The sequence below is a fragment of the Sus scrofa genome, chromosome 3 (genome assembly GCF_054392235.1).
Source record: "Sus scrofa isolate SSC_HxYL_T2T_F1_AM1 chromosome 3, Sscrofa_HxYL_maternal_Yorkshire_Landrace_v2.0, whole genome shotgun sequence".
Classification (NCBI taxonomy): Eukaryota; Metazoa; Chordata; class Mammalia; order Artiodactyla; family Suidae; genus Sus; species Sus scrofa.
In genome coordinates this window covers 24,313,597-24,330,784 of record NC_139385.1, presented here as the reverse complement: position 1 = coordinate 24,330,784, position 17,188 = coordinate 24,313,597, and the positions used below count along the sequence as shown (strand labels likewise).

Below are 17,188 nucleotides of genomic sequence, written 5' to 3'. Positions count from 1 at the left end.
TTCTAATTTCACTGATTTGCATGCAGCTGTCCTGGTTTCCCAGCAATGCTTGCTGAATAGACTTTCTTTTGTGGTTCCACGTAAATTTTTGGATTGTTGGTTCTAGTTCTGTGAAAAATGTCATGGGTCATTTGATAGGGATTGCATTGAATCTGTAGATTGCTTTGGGAAGTACGGCCATTTTTACAATATTGGATTTTCCAATACATGAACATAGAATATCCCTCCATTTCTTTACATCTTCTTTAATTTGTTTGATTAAAGTTTTATAGTTCTCGGCATATTAGTCCTTTACCTCCTTGGTCAGGTGTATTCCGAGGTATTTGATTTTTTGAGGTGCAATTCTAAAAGGTATTGTACTTTTGTATTCCTTTTCTAATATTTCATTGTTGGTATACAGAAATGCAACTGATTTCTGAATGTTAATCTTATATCCTGCTACTTTGCTGAATTTATTAATCAGCTCAAGTAGTTTTTGGGTTGAGTCCTTAGGGTTTTCTATGTGTAGTATCACGTCGTCTGCATACACTTTTCTCTCTTCTTTTCCTCTTTGGATGGCTTTTATGTCTTCTGAATGATTTCTGAATGTTAATCTTATATCCTGCTACTTTGCTGAATTTATTAATCAGTTCAAGTAGTTTTTGGGTTGAGTCCTTAGGGTTTTCTATGTGTAGTATCACGTCGTCTGCATACACTTTTCTCTCTTCTTTTCCTCTTTGGATGGCTTTTATGTCTGTTGTTTGTCTCATTGCTGTGGCTAGGACTTCCAAAACTATGTTACAGAGCAGTAGCGAGAGTGGGCATCCCTCTCTTGTTCCAGATGAGTGAGAAGGCTTTCAGTTTTTCTCCATTGAGTATTATATTTGCTGTGGGTTTGTCATAAATGGCTTTGCTTATGTTCAGGAATGTTCCCTCTATACCCACTTTGGCGAGAGTTTTGAACATGACTGGATGTTGCGCTTTGTCAAATGCTTTTTCTGCATCTATTGAGATGATCATATGGTTTTTGACTTTTCTTTTGTTAATGTGGGCAGGGTTTCCGGAGTGCAGTGGTTATCACATTCACCTCACACGACCGTGTTTTAAGCTGTGCATCCTTAAAACAGGATGTGTGCAGTCTGGGAGGGCAAGGGTTGCCCTGGGCCAAGCTGCTCGGGTGGAAGGGGGTCCAGGCAAGGGATGGTGGGGGCAAAGCCAGCTCTGTGGCCTCTCCTTGGCTTCTGTCCCTCCATCTGTAAACTCCTAGGAAGTCCCACATTTGTCCAGCCTGCTCTGGGACTTGCAGGAGAGTGAGGTCCACGATTGGTTGCCTTCACAAGGGTTCCTGGATTGGAACAAAGGGGCAAGACCTCTCCTTCAGATTTGAAGAAGACATCAAAAACTTCACAGATAAGCAAAAGCTAAGAGAATTCAGCAACTCTAAACCAGCCTTACAACAAATACTAAAGGAACTTCTATAGGCAGAAAAGACAAGACAGCAACAGGAAACACAAATACCTCAAATGACAAGGCTCACCAGTAAAGGTATATGTACAGTAAAGATACAAAATCATCCAAGCACAATTATACCACCAAAATCAGAAATCATAAGAGGAGGAGTTCCCGTCGTGGCGCAGTGGTTAACGAATCCGACTAGGAACCATGAGGTTGCGGGTTCGATCCCTGGCCTTGCTCAGTGGGTTAACGATCCGGCGTTGCCGTGAGCTGTGGTGTAGGTTGCAGACGCGGCTCGGATCCCGCGTTGCTGTGGCTCTGGCGCGGGCTGGTGGCTACAGCTCCGATTCAACCCCTAGCCTGGGAACCTCCCATATGCCGCGGGAGCGGCCCAAGAAATAGCAACAACAACAACAACAATAACAAAAAGACAAAAGACAAAAAAAAAAAAAAAGAAATCATAAGAGGAAGGTGCAAATGCAGGATACTGGAGATGTACTTGCAATTAAGAGAACAACAACTTAAAACAATCTCATATACATATAGACTCATATCAAAACTTCAGAATACCTGCAAACCAAAAATCTACAATGAATACACAAACGAAGAAAAATCAACTCAAATACAACACTAAAGATAGTCATCAAACCAGAAGAGGAGAGAACGAGAGAAGAAGGGAAGAAAAAAGATTAACAAAAACAAATCCAAAGCAATTAATAAAAGGACAATAAGAACATACATATCAATAATTACCTTAAATGATAATGGACTAAACACCCCAACCAAAAGACATAGACTGGCTGAATGAATACCAAAACAAGACCCGTACATATGCTGTCTTCAAGAGACCCACTTCACTTCTAGGGACACGTACAAATGGAAAGTGAGAGGATGGAAGAACATACTTCATGCAAACAGGGATCCAAAGAAAGCTGGAGTAGCAATACTCATATCAGACACAATACACTTTAAAATGAAGAATATTTTAAGGGACAAAGAAGGTCATCACCTAATTATCAAAGGATCAATCCAAGTAGATGATATAACAATTTTAAATATCTACACACTCAACATAGGTTCACCACAATATATAAGGCAACTGCTAACAAACTTAAAAGGACAAATCGACAGTAACACAATCAGAGTGGGCCACTTAAAGCAATGGACAGATCAACCAGACAGAAAATCAATAAGTAAACACAGGCCCTGAATGATGCATTAAACCAGATGGACTTAATAGATATTTATAGGACATTCCATCCAAAAGCAACAGAATACACATTCTTCTCAAGTGCACATGGAACAGTCTCTAATATCCAGGTCTATAAATCCAACTTCGGTAACATTAAGAAACTTGAAATCATATCAAGCATCTTTTCTGACCACAATGCTATACAACTCAAAATCAACAACGAGAAAAAAATCTGCAAAAAACACAAACACGTGGAGACAAAACAGCATGCTACTAAACAACCAATGGATCACTGAAGAAATCAAAGAGGAAATTTAAAAATACCTAGGGAAAAAAAAAAAAAAAACGGGAGTTCCCGTCGTGGCGCAGTGGTTAACGAATCCGACTAGGAACCATGAGGTTGCGGGTTCGGTCCCTGCCCTTGCTCAGTGGGTTAACGATCCGGCGTTGCCGTGAGCTGTGGTGTAGGTTGCAGACGCGGCTTGGATCCCGCGTTGCTGTGGCTCTGGCGTAGGCTGGCGGCTACAGCTCCGATTAGACCCCTAGCCTGGGAACCTCCCATATGCCGCAGGAGCGGCCCAAGAAATGGCAAAAAGACAAAAAAAAAAATAATAATAAAATAAAATAAATAAAATAAAAATACCTAGAAGCAAATGACAATGAAGATACGACACTCCAAAACATAAGGGATGCAGCAAAAGCTGTTCTAAGAGGAAATGTTTATAGCAATACAAGACCACCTCAGGAAACAGGAAAAATCTCAAATAAACAGACCTAATTTGCATCTAAAGCAGCTTGAGAGAAAAGAGCAGACAAGGCCTAAAGTTAGTAGAATGAAAGATATCATAAAGATCAGAGCAGAAATCAATGAAATAGAAACCAAGAAGAACATAGAAAAGACCAATGAAATGAAAAGCTGGTTCTTTGAAAAGATCAACAAAATGGATAAACCCCTAGCCAGACTTATCAGGCAAAAAAGAGAGAGGACTCATATCAATAAAATTAGAAATGAAAAAGGAGAAGTAACAACGGACATCACAGAAATACAAAGGATCATAAGGGACTATATGCAACTATAGGCCAATAAAATGGAAAAGCTAGAAGAAATGGACACATTCTTAGAAAAGTACAATCTTCCAAGACTAAACCAAGAGGAAATAGAAAAGATGAATATACCCATCACAAGAACCAAAATTGGAACTGTGATTAAAGAATTTCCAACAAACAAAAGTCCAGGACCAGATGGCTTCACAGGCGAATTCTATCACACATTTAGAGAAGAGCTAACACCCCTCTTTCTGAAACTATTTCAAAAAATTGCAGAGGAAGTGATGCCCCCAAACTCATTCTATGAGGCCACCATCACCCTGACACCAAAACCAGACAAAGATACCACAAAAAAAGAAAACTATACATCCATTTCACTGACGAATATTGATGAAAAAATCATCCATGAAATACCAGCAAACCGGATCGAACAATACATTAAAAGGATTGTGCATCATGATCAAGTGGGATTTATCTCAGGGATGCAAGGGTTCTTCAATAGCCACAAATCCATCAGTGTGATACACCACATTAACAATCTGAAGAATAAAAACTATATGATCCTCTCAATAGACACAGAAAAAGCCTTTGACAAATTCCAACACCCATTCTGATAAAAACCCTTCAGAAAGTGGGCATAGAGGGAACCTACCTCAACATAATAAGGGCCACATATGACAAAACCACAGTGAACATCATTCTCAATGGTGAAAAGCTGAAAGAATTCCCACTGAGATCAGGAACAAGACAAGGATGTCTGCTCTCACCACTACTCTTCAATATAGTTCTGGAAGTCCTAGCCACTGCAATCAGAGAAGTAAAATTAATAAAAGGAATCCAACTTGGAAAGGAAGAAGTAAAACCATCCCTATTTGCAGATGACATGATACTATACCTAGAGCATCCTAAAAACTCGACCAGAAAACTGTTAGAGCTCATCCATGAATTTGGCAAAGTCACAGGATACAAAATTAATACACAGAAATTGACAGCATTTCTATACACTAACAATGAAAGATCAGAAGGAGAAATTAGGGAAGCAATCTCGTTTACCATCACATCCAAAAGAATAAAATACCTAGGAGTCAAGTACCTAAAGAGACAAAATACCTGTACTCTGAAAACTATAAGACACTGATGAAAGAATTCAAAGGTGACACAAACAGATGGAAAGATTCTCATGCTCATGCTCTTGGATTGGAAGAGTTATGTTATCAAAATGACTATACTACCTAAGGCAATCTACAGATTCAATGCAATCCCTATCCAATTACCAAGGACATTGTTCACAGAACTCGAACAAAATATTTTAAAGTTTGTGTGGAAGCACAAAAGACCCAGACTAGCTAAAGACATCCTGAAAAAGAGAAATGGAGCTGGAGGAATCAGGCTCCCCAACTTCAGACTACACTACAAAGCAATAATCATCAAAACCATATGGTACTGGTACAAAGATGGAAATATACATCAGTGGCACAGGATAGAATGGCCAGAATTCAACCCACGCACCTACAGCCAACTCATCTATGACAAAGGAGGCAAGAATATACAGTGGAGAAAGGACAGCTTGTTCAATAAGTGGTTCTGGGAAAACGGGACAGCCGCATGGAAACAAATGAATTGGAACACTCCCTAACACCATACACAAAAATAAAACTCAAAATGGGTTAAAGACCCAGATATAAGGTCAGACACTATAAGACTCTTAGAGGAAACTAAGGCCAAACACTCTCTGACATAAATGACAGCAACATCTTCCCAGATCCACCTATCAGAGTATTGACAATAAAAAGAAAAATAAACAAATGGGACCTAATCAAACGTAAAAGTTTCTGCACAGCAAAGGAAACCCTAAACAACACAAAAAGACAATCCACAGAATGGGAGAAAATCTTTGCAAGTGAATCAACTGACAAGGGATTCATCTCCAAAATTTATAAGCAACTTCTGCGGCTCAATACCAAAAAATCAAACAACCCCATCCAAAAATGGGCAGAAGGTCTAAACAGACAGTTCTCCAAAGAAGACATACAGATGGCCAAGAAACACATGAAAAGATGTTCAATGTCACTCATTATTGGAGAGATGCAAATCAAAACCACTCTGAGGTACCACCTTACATCAGCCAGAATGGCCAGCATCAAAAAGTCTACAAACAAGAAGTGCTGGAGAGGCTATGGAGAAAAAGGAACCCTAGTACATGGTTGGTGGGATTACACATTGGTGCAACCACTGTGGAAAGCAGTTTGGAGATTCCTCAGAAAACTAAACATAGAACTCCCATTTGATCCAGCAATCCCACTCCTGGGCATCTATCCAGAGAAAACCATGACTCTCAAAAACACATGTACTCCGATGTTCATTGCAACACTATTTACAATAGCCAAAACATGGAAACAACCTAAATGTCCATTGACAGAGGAGTGGATCAAGAAGATGTGGTCCATATACACAATGTAACATTACTCAGCCATTAAAAGGAGTGAAATACCGGCATTTTTAGCAACATGGATGGACCTAGAAATTATCATTCTAAGTGAAGTCAGCCATACAATGAGACACCGATGACAAATGCTTTCACTGACATGTGGAATCTGAAAAATGGACAGACGGAACTTCTTTGCAGAACAGATGCTGACTCACAGACATTGAAAAACTTATGGTCTCCAGAGGAGAGAGTTTTTGGGGTGGGGGGGGTATGCTTGGGCTATGGGATAGAAATCCTGTGAAATTAGATTGCTATGATCATTATACCAAAAAAAAAAGTCACCTTGGTTTTAGGTCAAGACTGGTGGAAAGGGGAACTTTTTCACTAAGATTTCACATGCAATAATGTTACAATCTCCCCCAAACGAGTCAATGAGGCTGTTACAGAGTGATGAACCTCCAAAAAGACTATCATATCGGCAGTACCTCCAGCATTTGTTGGCAGCTAACACCACAGTGGGGATTAGTTAACGTCTAGCATCACAATCAGGAGTGTGGAAAGTGGAGTCATTTCCCACCTATATGTTTTATTACACAACCTCACCCCCAATAAAATCAAATCTGTTATGATTCCTTGCACTAACCTTTCAGGTTTGATATTTTTCATTGGAGGGTGCCGTGGAGATGGGATGCAGGAAGTCACTGGAGGAATATAAGAAGAGATTTCTAATAATCTATTTCCTTGGCTTTGCAAAATTGGGAAAATGCCAGACAGGGGCATGACAAGTCAATATATATTTTTTAATGGGGTCATTTTCCTTACTGACAAGGCACTCTTTCCGAAATATCTGTCCACATAAGACAAAGAACTGCTTCCCTGAGTCATTATCTCTCTTAGAAGTTACCTATAACTAAAACTGAAGAATTTTTCCAGGTGAAGGGGAAGAAATGTGCCTTCTGGGAGGGAACACGAAAAGATTATGATGGTCACGCCATATAATGAGAGTCGTGCTGACATACAAGTGGTTCCTGGGAACAGCTAAAGGCAGTCAGGCAAACCAATATTCTTGAGGACTTCGGAAAAAACAGGGCCACTTAGAAGTAGATAACATTCTGGTCCATTCCACACCTGTGCCCTTAGCTCCGGAGAGTTCCCATGGCCCTGTTATTCTTCTTGGCTTCACACTTGCAGATCAGTTCTGTGGCTTCAAGAGTGGGACCAGACCCTTGGTGATAAACTGCACTCGACCTCCACTTTATTTTTCTTTTAGGGCGGCACCTTTGTCATATGGAAATTCCCAGGCTAGGGGTCAAATTGGAGCTGCAGTTGCCAGGCTATGCCACAGCCACAGCAACACCAGATCTGAGTCACATCTGCAACCTACGCTGCAGCTCACAGCAATGCTAGATCCTTAACCCACTGAGCAAGGCCAGGGATCAAACCTGCATCCTCATAGATACTAGTCAGATTCTTAGCCCATGGAGCCACAATGGGACCTCCTCAACCTCCACTTTAAAAGCACAGATGCTGTGAGTGGCATGGCATGCATGGCCACCATACCTAGGGTGAAATGCAACTGCCAAGATAGCTTGTTTCTCCCCCTATTATAATATGTTCACGCAATTGTGTTTTACAGCACTGGGAAAACTCAAGAAGCCCTTCTAGGTTCACAGTGCAGAGGCCAATGGTATGATGACTGTGAAAGCTTGGGGCTCACCAGAGAAAGGGCTCTATAAAAATGCAGCATATTATTATTGCAACAGTCATAGCTATTCTTTATTCCCCCATCCATTCTTTCCTTCCTGTGCTTGGAATTTCAAAAGATCAAAAGAGCCAGAGGAAGTCTTGTGCATCTTGACATGGAGATGGATCTTCAGAAGCCACAGAGGAAGAGCTTCTAACAGGTTATTCTGCACAATGGAGTCCAAAGGTTAGAGTGATAATTGAAGTCTTGCCACCTGTTAAGAGTGGAAGGTGGAAAGCTTTGAACTTCTTGGGAGCAGCAGAGCACCATCTCTTGTCAGAGCAGAGGAAAATCCATGAAAAATAAAGAGTTCCAGGGCTTCTAAGTCACCCTTCAGATCTTCAAGCCTTGTCTGTGTGTTAGGTTCAACATAAGCGAAGAGCCACAAGACAGAAAAGCACTTATAATAATCGCTAATACAACAACAAAAGTAGTGATTATTTCTAAAGTACTTACCATGGGTCAGGCATGGTATTAGATGCTTTATAGATAATCTTGGGTAAGGTAAGGCAGCGTAGATCACTGGTAAGACTACAGGGAGCTGGAGACACTTTGCCCCATTCCAATCCCAGCCCCGCCCATACTACCTATTTGACCTCTGGCAGTTCACCTTTCTATGCCTCAGCTTTTCCATCAGTGAAATGGGGATGACATTAACAGTGTTTATCTCACAGGTTGTCATGAAGATTCAAAAGAGTTCACCCATGGAAAGTTCTGAGGACGGTGCCTACACAAATAAGATTAAGTGTTGGAGTTTTTTGTTTTGTCCTACAGCAGATAAAACGTCCATTAAAGACACACACATTCCTAATGCCTAAGAGAACCAACAATAACTGGTTCAGGATGATGCAAAAGTTGAGGATAACACTTCATGGCCATTTTAAGAAGTAGTAACTACACCACACCAGACCTAAGCCTGCGCAGGGAGCTCAGCTCCCCTTTCCCCCATTACTGAGGGCAGACATGTGGGTGGACCGACAGGTGGGTACAGGTAAGCTACACCACAGAATTTTTACCAGATGCACATGCCAACCTCCATCCCCATCTCCACGACCGGGAGAGACCTTGGCAGTGAAATACAGGACCTCTCTAAGGCTGGAAGAGTAAGATACTGGAAGGTAAGGCAGTCACCGAATCAGACCTCCAAGAGCAAGGGCTGGCCTTTTTCAGATCCCAGACCTTTTGAAAGGCCATTAGAGCTAAACAGACTTCCTCTGGGGGAAGAAATGCCTTCATGCCTAATACCACATTATGAGCCAATTTCAGAAGCTCATAGCCCTCGGAAGCCCATTCACAAAGCCCAGGTTATGATGCTTCCTCTCCCTTCTTGGTCTTCCTGGAATCACAGCTGCCTCCCCTCCACTATTATCCTAGGTGGGACCTGAATCTCTGTCCCTATCACTTCGAGACCCTACTAGACGCCTCCCTCCACGCCCCTCACCCAAAGCAATGTGCAAAGAACAGCAAACATTCAACCTCGGGGGCCTTTCTGTCTGTAGTGCAGAAGAACATGACAGGGCATACTCTCGAACCCTCCACTTTCCACTACTCTCATTACCCTGACTACTCCCCATATGACCTTCCCTCAGAGCCAGTCTTCAGGCTAGTGATCAGGGCCTACCCTGTGTGACTCCAGGGAAAACTAAGAATCCATTCTCCTAAACACACATAGTACTTTCCAATACTTGTGTTTGCTTGTGTGTGTGGTTACTGCCTACAATGCCATTAAGAACGTCTTCTCTTTAGCTTCAAAAGATTTGTTCTCAACAGAAAAGTCACAGGTAAGCTGCCCGCTACCCATATTTTTAGTTATGCTTCCTCAAGTGTCCTCCCCACTCCCTCGATCAAACTAGCAACTTGAAGACAAGGACCACATCCCTTATTCCTTAGTGCCTCTCCAGCATCTTATCCAGAGAGGGAGCAGGCATTCAATACGCATTTGTTGTCTTATTGGTTTATAGCATGGTGTGAATAGCAGAGCTGGTTTTCATCATGAGAGTAGACATTGGTACTGGGGAAGAGGGGGGTAAAGGGTACTGGGGACCTTGCAATCAAACACTGCTAACTTTACAGTGTGGGCAAAAGTCCTACCTGTTATGAACTCTCAGTGATGGTCATACCAGAAGCGAAAGGGAAGATTACACTAGGTTAAAATAAAAAGGAAAATTCCTATTGGCATGGGAGAGAACTGAGGAAAATACCCCCCAAAAGCGAATACTACTGAAAAGATTTCCTGAGAAGTGGAACGCCTGAATCTTGAGATAATTAATAAGAGCAAATATTTTCAAATGTACTGGGCTAAAAATCCTGGAGCACTAAGAAATGCCTAGAAAGTTGAGGATTCTCTCCTACACACACACACACACACACACAGAGAGACAGAGAGACAGAGACAGACAGAGGGACAGGACAGACTGACTGATTTACATTTAAAGTGAATTAAACAGTTGGGGTCTCATGGCTCACTCCTAGTGAAAATGCCAACTTCTTCAGTATAGGAACCAATCTAATAGCTGCCTGAATGTCTCTGCTGACAGGGAGTTCTATACTTCACAAAGCAATCTGCACCACTGGGGAACAGTCCTTGCATTGGCTTTGTTTAATGAGGTGCACCTATAAGTAAATTTTTTCTAAATGAAATAAAGGGAGAATGCTAAAACAATGAATTCATACTTCCTAAAGTTTATACACACTGGGACCGGCATCAACCCTCCTTCCTTTTTTGCAGCCTAAAGTTTTTAAAATAATAATCCAGAAAAGCAAATCTCTTTTCCACAAGGTTCAGTGGTTTGGAGTGGGTGAAGGGAGGGCACTCAAATCCTTTGGAAATCATCCTAACCACCTAGCAGCATTTCAGGGCTGGGGATACTATTTTGTCAATAATAAGGAAATGCACACTTCGTTTAAATGAACCTGGGTTCTGATTTTTACCTTCACTAACTCTTATTATTAGAGACAACACTTAACCTCTCTGAGCCTCAATTTCCTCATGCAGAAAGAGAAACATTTGACTAGATGATTTTCATGGTCTCTTACAAAATAACTGTAAGCATCCCATCAGCAACACTGAAAAAAACTAGGCACAGCATTCTTTTGAACTTCACAAAGCTGTATGAATTAAAGTTTATTTACCTGGACCCATAGTGTGTTACATCAATTCCTTATTACACCTGCATCCTGGTAACATAACTGGAAACAGGTATCAAATGCTGAAGGAATTGTTATAGAAAATCTACTTAGATGGAGAAACACTGTCCAGCAATATTTTTGCCTTCAGAACTAAAAAAAAAAGGTGAACTTTGATTTTAGTTTAGCAGAGGAAGAACTACATTCATCCAGCTGGCAGGGGGAAGAAGAGATACAAAATTTCTGCTCCAGGCATCTCTGATCATCCTTCCACCAAAGGCTCTATGCTAAGCAATAGAAGCCTTCTAGAAAGGTGCTCTAAGCTGGGTCTGGCTTTGGGAATGGACTTTGATCCCTGATTATCCAAAGATCTCATTTACTTTCCCAAACCACTCTACGGAGCTCCAGGTCCCTAAGAACTTTCAGACTCTTTTCTCCCCTCAGGGAAGGGACTCAGAAATTGTTTTATTAGGAAGCAAGTCACCCAGACACTTTCTAGCTCTTCACAGAACCAAGACCCTTAATTAATGAAATCTTCACTTCCCTCCAGACAGATGAGTGCAGAAAGGTACAGCAGTCTTAACAAGCTTCAGCTTCTGGCCATCTGTGATGCCACTAGGAATGCCCGCCACCACTAAAAAGCACTTATTGAAACTTTCTATCCAGGCCAGCTGGCCCAGCCAATGTTTAGCAAGCAAACTCTTTATTATTAAACATTAACATCTCCATCGACGCATGAACGTTCTGGAACAAAATAATCCTGCCCACTTCTTGAAAGGCTGTTGATGGAAAGAACGTTGCAAATGTTCCATGTATCTTGAATTTCAGGGCAAAAATGGCTCTGCTGAAACCAGAAGAATCACATCCTAAGAACCTATACGAAGAGTCCTAATATAAATGCCTCCATGGCAGGTGTCACACAGAACTTGTGAAGTACTCTGGCAAAGCGAAGGACCACCACTGACATGATACACCAACTTTCAATGCACTAGTTTCACATATTTAATTACACCATGGTCCTGCAAGGAGTCTGCCCCCAGCAAATGGAGCCAGACTAGAAAAGTAAATATATCTCAAAACAATTGGCCCATCAGGAATTGGACAATCTTTCATGGGGCTCTAGATGGCGAGAGACACACTGTTTGCCCCGGCAGTTTGCGACATAAAAATCAAGGCAAGCCACAGACAGCGACCTGCGGGGCTGCTGGCTCTGGCCTCCTAGGCAGTCCATAGGCAACCCCCACAGTGATTCTTAAACCTGCCACTCTCGCGAATAATTCGGAGTTTGATTACCCATTTTTTTTTTCCTGCTCTGATTCTGGTTTCCTCTGTCTCTAACGAAAGAGGCGCTACAGTGTGTCGAAATAATGTTTCCCTGCTCCCAAGTTTCTTGCGACGATTAATATGCATAATAGCACAGGACCCGGCGCTGAGCCGCGCTGGAGAAGCTGACACTTCACACATCTGTCAAGATAACCATCAGGCTCCACCTCTGAGATTGCAACATTTACCGATAGGCATCACAGTTGTAAAATGTACAATAAGTTCCCTCTGTGGCTCCGGAGCCCAGCGCGCGCGCAGAGGAGCTGACTCTAACTTTGCTTTTTGATTGTTCAGTCATTGTTACTGGCAGGCAATATTGGTTTTACAAACTGCGTTGGAATCTTAGTCTCTTCCTTGCTTCGCTGCCCTGCAAAGACCCAGGACTCCAGGGCTGCTCGAAGGGGAGGCCGCTGGGGCCGCCAGCCGGCTCCTGTCTCAGGGTCCAGAGCGGCCGGGGCCAGGCTCCCTCATCCATCTCTCAGGCCTGGGGGCGCCACCATGACGCGGAAGGGGGAGCTGCGGCCGCGAACCCGAAGCTGGGCTCAATCCCCTCCCCCCAGCGATCCGGAGTGAAGGGCCCGGGCGCTCCGCCAGAACGGGCGCGATTCGCTCCCCTTTATCAAATTCTTATCGGTGCCCCGAGGTGGGAACAGCCGCTTTCGACTAGAGGATACACGGCTTCTGGCTCTGGTCCCGCAGTGGAAGTCGGAACAAGAGCAAATCAACCCAAGCAATGAACTCTTCGGGCTCCCAGGCTCCAGTCCAGTTACCCCCGCCCTTCGAGGCCGGATCCCCGGATCCCCGCACCACCCCATGATCGCCCAGCCGTTGACCTAGAGAGGCTCAGGTCCTTCAACCCGCCGCGCGTTGGATTCCCGTTCCCCGCACCCTAGCCCCGCCAAGCCTCCGTCGAACTCAGGGCTGAAAAATCCAATTCTGCTGGGGCAGGATGAGTGTAGGCTGGGAAGGGAGGAGGACCAGGCGGCAAGCCGGGCACGGTTTTGGGAGGTGAGGCAGTTTTCACGCCTGTGCGCCATGCCTTGCGCTCTCCCCCTCGCCAGGAGAGGGCGGCAGGGCAGTGAGAGTTGGCCTGGGTTGCCTCTCATCCAGTGCCCAGAGGCTCGAGAGGGCAGGCGGGCAGATCGTGGCTGCCGTTCTCTGTCCTCTTGGGAGAGAGACATCATTGGGTCCTGCGGGGAGCGCCAGGTGTCTCCATCCCCTCCCAGCACACCAAGACACTGCCTCCTCTGGGCAGCCCGGCCCACTACCCACTCTCCCGCGGAGTCAAGATGCGGGCTCAGAAAAGGGCTTCTCTAAGCTTCTGCGAGATCTGGAGCCCTGGAGTGGGTAGGGGTGCAAGGGCGCGTCCAGCGTCGCGCTCCGCTACCTACCCCTGGCCAGTTTGGGGTCACTGTTCGGGCCGAGATCAACTGGAAAGACCCCAAGGGTCCCAAAGAAAAGAGAGGAGTGGATGTTGCCCCGTCTGCGGGTCTTAAGAAAGTCAAAAGTTGACCTAAGCCGAATCGACCAAGAAACATTTCAACAGGTTGGCACTGGGAGTTTGGTGCGGGGGTGGGTTTGGGGGAGCGTGAATTTCGGAAGGTAGCCAGGGGGCACCACCGAACTCTAGGGCCATCCCCATCAGCCTCCTGGTCTCTTTGCACGCGCATATTCCCCACTCCTTCGGGCCACAGAACTCTTCACCGCGAGGCCGCAGCCTGGGGTCTCTAGACAGGGCACCTGCTTTCCCCGCCAAACCTTCCAAACCGATCCCTCGGCCTCAAAGACCTCTCTGCACTCCTCTCCCAGCCGTTCTCGGTCGCCGCGGGTCCAGAGCAGCCCCGCCATCTAGCCCCTCACTGCCCACCCACCAGCTCCGACGCCCGTTTACCTTTTCTTTTCCTTGTCAGCTGTCATCGTCGCTGTGGCCCTTTGAGACGCGGACCACCTGGGCTACAGGACCAGTAGAGGCTGCAGCTGCTGCCTTCGCTGTGGCCCTCGCAGGTGTTAAAGATCCTAAGTGCTCGCAGGTCCCGAGCTCCCCGCACAGCCAGGGGAAGTTTGCTGGCTGCAGGGTAGGTGCGGGGGAGGGGGGTGGAGAAAGGTGACGGGGAGGAACCTGCACAGGGAGGCGGGGTCCAGGAAAGAAGTGGGAGGAGGCTTGTCAAACGCAAAAAGAGGGCAGCGAGACGAGGACTGAAGTTCCCTTTTCTCTCGAAAAGGAGTCAGGAGTCACTTTTCTGGGTTTTCGGAAAAAAAAGAAAAAGAAGAAGTGACTCGAACGACGGGAGTTGGAGAGTCCGAGGCCGGGAGGGCGCGGAGGCTGAGATGACCATACAGTCTCAGGACACTGCCGAGGATTGTACCGCCGCCTCAGGAAACCTGGGGCTGGAGGTGACGCGCACCGGAGCTGTGCCGCGGGCCGCTCCAGAATGTCGGGCTGGCGGGGCTGCCAGCCCACTTTAAAAACTCCGGCTGCCGGCGCGGGAGGCGGGGAGGGCGCGAGGGGCGCGGGCTCAGCGGGTGGGGGCGGGCGCGCGCCAGCAGGCCCCGCCCCCGCCCGCCCCGCCCGCGCCGCGCGCCCGGGCAGCCCAAGGCGTCCTAGCCAATGGGGAGGCGCGGCCGCAGCCTCTGCCCTGACCCCGGCCCGCCCCCTGCCCCCGCGTTCGGCTCGGCCTCTGCCCGCCCGCCCCGCCTCCGCCCTCTGCAGTTCTAGAAGTTGTTTATGAGGTCGATGGGATGGCTGGATGGCGGGGAGCTAGATGGGATTCCGCACCAAGGAGGCGCACCTTAAGTGAGGCTAAGCAGCTGCAAGAAGTCGGTCTCCGGGAGTGCTGCGGGGAGCGGGAGTACTCCTGTGCGCGGATGTCCTTCCACCTCTGCCCTGCCCTTGGGACCGGGGCAAGATCGCGAGCACGGAATGTCCCGCGCTTCGCAGAACCGCTCTGCGGTGCTGCGCTTCAGCGTCCCTTGCCCCACTGCGTACCCACCTTGGGCAGCGTGAGGGTAATTCCGAGGGCCCCAGCAGCTGCGCTTCCGGCCTGGGCGATGCGCTCTTTTTTTCGGTAGAGCGCAGCTGGCTCTGCCTTCGGGAAGGAGAGGCAGGGAGACGGATCACCTGTGCCTATTGGGTTCCTGGAGAAACTGCAATGAAATTGAGCTGGGGCTGCCCCTGCTCTTCTCTTCCTTCAACGGGCACGTCGGTTGCTTGCGGGGCTGTACAGCTTTTGACTGGAATTGGAGAGAGGAGGTCCTTCGAGAGGTCTGGCTTGCCACACTCTGCTCCCAACACCTGGCCACAACCGCGCCGGTCTGGGCCAGTTCAGAATTGGAGAAGTCAGTCTGGCTTTCTAATGTGATCTGGGGATAAGAGTTGACAGCGTGTCCTCAAGTCGTAGGATCTCAGGGCTGCCCTGTGTGTCCCCATGGTCCGACTGAAGCTCTAGCTAAAAGATTACAAGTGTTGGGTGTGGCGAGATCTGAGATCCAGGGGCAGGCCATTAGAGCTCAGGGATTTTTCCACCTGTTCATTAAACGCTGCCCTGTATCCACACCCGCTGGGGAGCCTCTGCTCTGTCTGGCGTTGAGCTACCCTCTCAAAAATCCCACCCTATTCCCTGCCTACTAGGCAGCGACCCAGCAGGGATATTTCTGAAAGGGACCTGGGAGGCTCTTAATCCTTTGAAGCTTTGGAAAAGGCCCCGGTCTTCACAGGTGTGAGTTGAAGGGAAGAGAAAGCAAGGGCCACGGAACTCGTCCACCCTGGGACCCCAAGAAGCCGTTCTGTACCTTTTTGCCCCTTAACCACCCCATACTGTACATTTTAAAAATATGTATAATGAACACTCAGGACTTAGGCTAAGTGAAATAGGCCAATCACAAAAAGGCAAACACCATGATTCCACTCTTTAAAAAGTTTCTAAATTAAAAAAAAAAAAACCCTAAGAAATTTAAACAAAAATACTAGAAAGGGGTGAGGGTGGGATGGAGAATTTGTGTTTAATGGGTATAAAGTCTGAGTTTGGCACAATGAAAAAAGTCCAGACAATGAACAATGTGAACACTTTTTTTTTTTTTTTTTTTTTGGTCTTGTGTCTTTTTTAGGGCCGCACCTGTGGGATATGGAGGTTCCCAGGCTAGGGGTTGAATCAGAGCTCTAGCTGCCGGCCTACACCACAGCCACAGCAATGCTGGATCCTTAACCCACTGAGTAGGGCCAGGGATCAAACCCATATCCTCATGGATACTAGTCAGGTTCGTTAGCCACTGAGCCACAACAGGAACTCCGAACAATGGGAAACATTTTAACAATACTGAACTGTATTGTGAAAAATGGTCAAGGTGGTAAATTTAATTGATGCATTTTTTACCATAATACAAAAATAAATATCAAGAAAAAATAAAACAATTTACATAAAAAGACTATTTTGGTATAAGTTTGTGTCACCACCAAAATACAAAATAAACGTGTTTTTCCCTTGCATCCTGTAAGAGAATGGAGATACTTTCCAGGAGCCTTTGGAAGGTGCTGGAAAGCAGAATAGGGGTGGGAAAGAAAAACAACAACAGCAGAGAACTGGGGAACCAGGCACATTTTCTCATTTTCCTAGAGTTGCTGAGCCCTGTACCCACAAACTTTGAAATCACATATTAGGCCTGACCGTCAAGGGATTAAAACAAAACTTATAGATCCTCTAGGGAGCTTTTTTTTGGGGGGGGGGTGATGGTAGGTTTCAGGAATGAGTTGATTTTGTACTGGGATTCTCCAGCCAGCCAATCCTAATGGACACATTGACTTGTCTTAATGCAGAATTCAAATTGTTGAGACACAGTTCGCCATTGATGAGCAATAAGCTTACTCACCTCTCTTGGGACTGCAGGGGGAGAAGAAATA

General features: G+C 45.8%; 1 long non-coding RNA gene across 1 annotated transcript in view; it reads right to left on the bottom strand.

Annotated features, from left to right (window-relative positions):
• The window catches only part of LOC146404477 (uncharacterized), a 42,048-nt gene extending 27,282 nt beyond the window's left edge, over nt 1–14,766 (bottom strand). The window contains exon 1 of the long non-coding RNA XR_014840473.1: nt 14,186–14,766. This is a non-coding gene — a long non-coding RNA (uncharacterized LOC146404477). The remainder of the gene's footprint in view (nt 1–14,185) is intronic.
• Nucleotides 14,767–17,188: the final 2,422 nt, after the last annotated feature.